The sequence below is a fragment of the Glycine max genome, chromosome 7 (genome assembly GCF_000004515.6).
Source record: "Glycine max cultivar Williams 82 chromosome 7, Glycine_max_v4.0, whole genome shotgun sequence".
Taxonomy (NCBI): domain Eukaryota; kingdom Viridiplantae; phylum Streptophyta; class Magnoliopsida; order Fabales; family Fabaceae; genus Glycine; species Glycine max.
This window is the reverse complement of record NC_038243.2, coordinates 20,531,899-20,538,522: the sequence shown is the minus strand read 5'-3', so window position 1 is coordinate 20,538,522 and position 6,624 is coordinate 20,531,899. Positions and strand designations below refer to the sequence as shown.

Here is a 6,624-nt window from a genome sequence, read left to right as displayed (position 1 = left end):
CCAAAGATCCAAAGCTTCAAGATGAGTGGTCATCCTTGCAGCCCATAATTCGTACTCCTCACCATAAAAAATTGGTGGTGAACCTGCTGTGTATGATGTTTCTCCCTCCATTACAATTTCTCTCAACTCACAGATCCCTTAAAGATAAGAGCTCTAGATACCAATTTGTTGTTTTTAGTTAATAACAGCAGGCAAAAATATTTAAGAATGAGAGGGAGCATAAAAGAAAGAAATTGAGACTGCAAAGGCTTGTTTTATTCTGATATGAAGCAACGTATTTAAAAACATGAAAAAGATAGTAAATGCTAACAAAAAGATTACACCACTAACAGATCATGCCTAGAGAATAGGATCAAAACTGCTTTATCCTATCAGTCAACATGACTTTTATTTTTCCTAAAAAATAGCATAAAAATCTTATCTACTATAGTTTGTTAGACAGTTCCAATAGTCACATCTTAACAAAATTACATAAAATGATTTTATTCAATAAACATAAAGGAACTCACATGAGAATATCACATCCTATCAGAGTATTGATATGAACCCACATGGCACAAGGGCTGACTTAGGATCGTCTAGGATTAAACCTTGATGGAAAATGCGGAAATTGATTAAGGAAAGGATGGAAAATAAGGTGGTTAATTTCGTGGGTCTTAATAAGGTGGTTCTTGACATAAAATGGATGAATGGGATGGTAAAATGTAGGTTAAGTGGTGGCTGGACAGAAATATAGAAATGGCAATAACTGAAGCTACAGGGCTCCAAATGAGGTGATTCCAAAACGAGGTGAAAGGTCTCGTTTTGAAAGTCAATTTAGGCTCAAGAATCACTTAATTTGAGTGCGTAAAATGGGAGTTATGGCCACGAGATAATTCTGGGCAGAGGTGGATTTTCTGGAATTGTGGTTTGAAAGAACAAGGGTGAAGATGAAAGGAAGGAAAAAATCACTCTTTCCAGCAAGGGCAACACACAAAGGTTGTGAAAGTCCTTTGATACAGCCAGGGTGTTCTTGAATCACTCAAGAATTTAGGAGAATCACTCTCACTAAGATAAAAGAAATAAACTCTAATTTTCTGAATAAAACTCAACTTGTCTTTATTGATAAAATGGTTCAGCTTATATAGAAGCTTTACAGCAGATTTTAGTAATGACCCACTAACCTAGAATTAAAATAACTTAATGCCATTAACCTAGGGAATTAAAAAAACTTAATGGCTGAGTGTAACTGAAATTGTGGCAACCAAAAGTCACCCCCAACAGCCAACAAGTCAGCCACCATTTGGTCTCCCAAAAGGCTGATGCCTAGGTTGCCAATTGGGCCCTTATTACAACTTGAACTAAACCTAACTAAAGCCCTTTTAGTTGATTAACCAAAAACATATTTTTGGTCAGCCAACTTTACAAGGATTGGGCCATTATTTAGACAAACTAAACACTCTAAAATTGAGACAAAGTGGTGTCATTTAGTCCTCCTCCATTTGGGCCATGATACAACTCACAACCTTGGACTTTTCTCCTTGAAACTTGGGCTTGTATTCAAATAGTATGGACAGCACTTGTTGAAGAGCTTCCTTGGCTTTCCTTGCTCTAGCCCTTGTCATAGGTCCTCCAAGTCCTTCAAGTGGATCCTTGCCCTTGCTCTTGAACATGTCCTCATCAAGTATTGTGTCCTGACGTCCTACAACATGAGGTTCCTCAAAGCAATCCAGTTAGTTATATGTTCCCATAAACATAAGGTTCAAGATCATCACATGATCCAAACACAAACAATACACGAGGAGTGAGTTATCACATTGCTAAATAGGTAGAGATAAATGAAAACACACACACACACACATACAAATATATAGTATAAATATAACAAGCTCAACTTAATACAATTCACATCATTTTACCACTCATTGTGTAACCTCACTTGTCCCTAGGATTTAATCACAAAATCACATTTCACACTTTCACATTAATCACATGTTTAGAACAACAAATCTCAAGTATAACATAACATCTCACACTCATACAATTCATTACCCACCATCACGTAGCAAGTCACAATGATCATTACACAGATGTTAAGCAACAGATACATTAAAACACAATCCTATATGCAATGTGGTATCATGTTAGTCAAAAACATTGTCAGACGCCTAAGAGTACATGACAAGACAGACCACACACTTGTAAGTCAGATCACTCTCACTAGGTAAAATCATAGGGAGACTAGTCAAGGTCACGTTGTTTTGCGAGAATGCTTCAACCATGTGGGATCGAAAATAGGCTTAAAGGAGCACTCAAATCAGGTGTTTTACCCCCAAGCCTAGACTTCGAAGAGTTCGTCAGGGCCTCTCCCTCTTGATTCAGGTCTAACCCAGAAAACATTTTAACATGCAGACTCTATCTATGAACTATACAAAAAATAATTTTAACTCGTCGTGCCTCATTGATTAAACTCGTCGGGTTCCCATAGTGGATCTCATCACAATACTCGTCGCGTATTAACTCGTTGCCCTTAAAGGATCTTACAGCAGTGTGATTGTACATTTTATAACTCACAACTCAATGCACACAATATCTCAATACATGCATGTTCTCACAATTTAACACATAATCAACTTATCACATACACCAATTCTCAATCACAATGTTATAATCCCAAAATAACATGTTATCACACCTCGTGAATCATATACACATCATACACAATCTTCCAACATTCTAACATTTAAGGCACAAATTGTTATTGTATATATATATATATATCATACAATAACAATCTTCCAACATTCCAACATTTAAGGCATATAATCATTCCCTTATTCATTCGGTTAATAACATAGAACATGTAATCACATCATGGGGAACAAAACACCTCAATCAATTTCAAGACAACATGCAAGAATCAAGAATTCTCAAATTTCTAGGTTTCTAACATTCAAAGTCAAACACTCAATTAAATCATCCAATTCGCATCAAGGCATCAATTGACCCATCAAACATGAGCAATTCTTAGTTATCATTGTACATACAAAATTAAAACGCATAAAATATTCCAAAATTAATCCCAATTTAATCCTCTAAGGATCCCTACACATGTACACTCTAACTCCAATTACGATAAACTCATCTCTTACCTCTAAGCGAGTTCGCGTGCATAGTCTAGTAGTGATAGCGACATCTCTAGCGGTTTCTTAAGATTACTCAATCTTTTCCTTTGGTTGTTCTGCTAGAGTTTTCAAGCGTTAGAAAGAATGAGAAGGGATTGAAATTTCATATTTAAGGTCTTTGTGAAAGGTACATTTCTCTCTCTAGAGACATTATTTTGGAAATCCCAACGGTGAAAATGTGAATAAATGAGTTCTACAGTTGGTGTTTAAATTTTAAGACGATCCAACGGTTATGGAGTCTGCGAATGTAGTTTTACCGTAATAAGTTTGGGTGTATTCGAGAAAAAGAGAAGGTTTTGGAAGAGGAAGAAAAAAGAATGAATTTGGGAGAAAAAGAGATCATATAAACATATCATAAATGTGACCTAATATATATCTATTTATAGCTAGGGTACTCTTAGCCTATTATCTACTCTATTTTTCTCTATTTTATTATTTTATAAAAAAGAACTTTATTTTACTATTTTATTAAATAAATATCCAATTAAAACATCCTTTTATTTTCTAAAACATCATTTTACTCTATTTATTTTCTAATACTATGAAACCCTTATTTTAATCAACAAAAATATTCTCTATAATTTATGTAATTTCTGAAAACTCTATTAATTTTTAAATAAAACTCTTTTTATTTATTTTTTGAAAAATGGGGTGTTATAGTCGCTCAACCCGAGATACAATCACCCAATGCACTTGGCTATTGTCGTCTCCTACGAACTGAGAACCAGTCTACATTGTTTTCGTCATAAAGATTTAATTTATAAAGTCATAAAATATCTTAAACCTATCATTACCATCACCACCACCATTATCATGATTATTTCCGCTACAACTGTGATGGCCACCATTGCAACCACCACTATGATCATCAACCATTGCCCCCACCAACATGACTATTGTACCAATAGTGGTGGCGACGATCATCTAGGTGACGAGGATGGTGATCATGACAACAATCATGGTGGTGATGAGGATAGCGGTGTTGGTGGTGGTTGTAGTGACAATCTTGATGTAAATTAAATCTTTAAGATATTTAACTTTTTTTTTTTATAAATCTTATAGATATTTTATGGTTAAACGAGTTTTTAATTTGAATTTAAAATGTTTTAATCTTGACTTTTCATTTTAATCTAACAGTAGAGACTAGTCATTCTCGTTCTCACATAAAATGATCATTCTCATATGATATGTCTTCTGTTCATTAAAAATCTAGATAAACTTTAAACAATACTAATTATGCAACCTATCACAACATAAGAAGGTCCATCTAGCTTAGCAATGGCCTCATATTCTTTTGGGCCAACATAGTCTCTCATCTCTAACTAGAGGCAGTTGCTTGGGGCACCCAATAGCTTTCTAAAATGCCAAAAATACCCTTATGGTTAGAAATAGCAAAACCGATTTTTCATTTCAGTAGCGCTTTTTTGTTTCTGTGAAATCTCACTCCATTAGTTTAAGTTGCTTCCGTTAGGGTCATTTTTGAAGCGTATTTGGTCTTCGGTGGTGTACGTGCGTCGTTAAGAGTATACAATGAAGTTGGGTTACTATTCAATCGCTAGAGAAGAAGAGAGTATATAGACATTTTGATCCCTAACTTTTGGCTCATTTTGCAAATAGTCCATATCTTTTTGAAATATAAAAAATAGTCCATATCTTTACATCCGTTATGCAAATAAGTCTCTATCATTAAAATCCAATTTTCACTGTTAGCCATATGTCTATGTAGCAAAGTCTTTGTCAGCTCTATAAACACAAAACAGAAACACAAACATGGAGAGAGAAAAAGAACAAAGACTTTTTTTTTTCTTTCCAAGTTGTTGGTTGTAGTTAGCTTCCCTTCCCGAGCACCGTGTGGTCGGCTCGGGTATTGTATTGAGAGAGTGTTTTGTAGGTTCTTTCTGATCACTGTGGTGCGTCTATTGGAAACATCAAGCATGGGTTGGATTCCCTGTTCTGGATATTCAGGCACTAAGAACAAGGTTGAGAAGATGGAAGCTCAGGATAGTCTCGTTGGTCAGATCAAAGCCACCCCTGGTAAAAAAAAAGTTTTTTGTTTTTTGTATAGGAAAAAAGAGACATTAACGGAATTATGATAGTGAAACCCTGTTCGGGACAATTATGCTTTCACTTAATTAAGGTAGTTTGGGGGGGGGGGGGGGGGGTATGCTATTGTTTCTTGCCCAAATCTATTTCTTGCTTTATACGGGGTTATGGCGTTTCTTGCAAAAAAAAATTTGAGGGGGGTTTATGTATTTAGTACACCCGATTGGTGATGTGTCTGACTGCAAGCTTTTTTATATTATAGAAAAAAATTGATTTGGGAAGGGGACGGGATAGGCATATGTATGATCTAATAATCTGCTATTTTCAACTCAGACATTCTCATTCTGTGACTTGGCAACTGCAACTAGAAATTTTTGAGCTGAATGTCTTTTGGGAGAGGGAGGCTTTGGTAGAGTATATGCCATTAGGATGCCTGGAAGACCACTTGCATGGTATTTGCATTTCAACTATTCAAGTTGTTTTATCCCTTCTTTAATTTATATCATCTTGAAGTTATTATTGGTTATATATGTTTGATTTGCAGATATTCCTCCTGGCAAGAAACAACTTGACTGGAACACTCAAATGAAAATAGCTGCTGGGTAATTACACATGAAGTAGCTTATCCAAAAAAATAAAAAATACACATGACGTATCTTTGTTGTAGCCCAATTTGAACGTGAGGTGAATCTTTGTTGTAGTATCCTTAATCTCATGATTATTTTGGCATTACTAGAAGCGTAAAACTTAAAATGATGTTATCTAGCTGTTTTTGAAATTATTCTTTAATGAAAATTGGATTTTTATATTTAATTTAAGAATTATGTAATGTTAAAAAAAAATAGATTACGACATTAAATTTACTCTATCATTTTTCTTTTATTTTAAAATATTTTAAATTACAAAATATTTACTGGAAATAATGAAAAAAATTGTCTTTCCCTTCACTTTTCAAAACTTGACTTCCAAACACATCTTATGATATTACATTTAAATTTTGCCCTTTATATTCATTTGATGTAATTTATAAATATTTCTAGATAATAAAGGCATAGACTTCTCCATCAGTTCAACCATCGTCCTCTCTATAGTCTTTCTTTAATACTTATTATGTTGTGATTTTAGATGGAAATTTGTACATTACTAAATAAAATCGCAAAATGACAGAATTCATGCATCATCGTTACCATGGCAGAGGTATAAAATGACGATTAATTTATTACTACTCGAGATTGCATATACATACATGTATGTAATAATCATAGGATATTGATAATACCATGCCACTCAGTATTAAAAGCCAGTACACAATCATCATTTTATTAGTCTGACATCAGACAAGCTGGTACATAAAACATCACCGACCCTGAAATCGAATTATTTGCAGCTCTTGAAGACAAAGTGACAAAACATGTGA

The 6,624-nt window shown here is 34.3% G+C and overlaps 1 long non-coding RNA gene across 1 annotated transcript; it reads left to right on the top strand.

Moving 5' to 3' along the window:
• Positions 1-4,915: 4,915 nt before the first annotated feature.
• On the top strand, positions 4,916-6,019 carry LOC102660122 (uncharacterized). Its single transcript, XR_415195.4, has 3 exons — positions 4,916-5,198; positions 5,541-5,659; positions 5,752-6,019. It is a non-coding gene; the product is annotated as an uncharacterized lncRNA (long non-coding RNA).
• Positions 6,020-6,624: the final 605 nt, after the last annotated feature.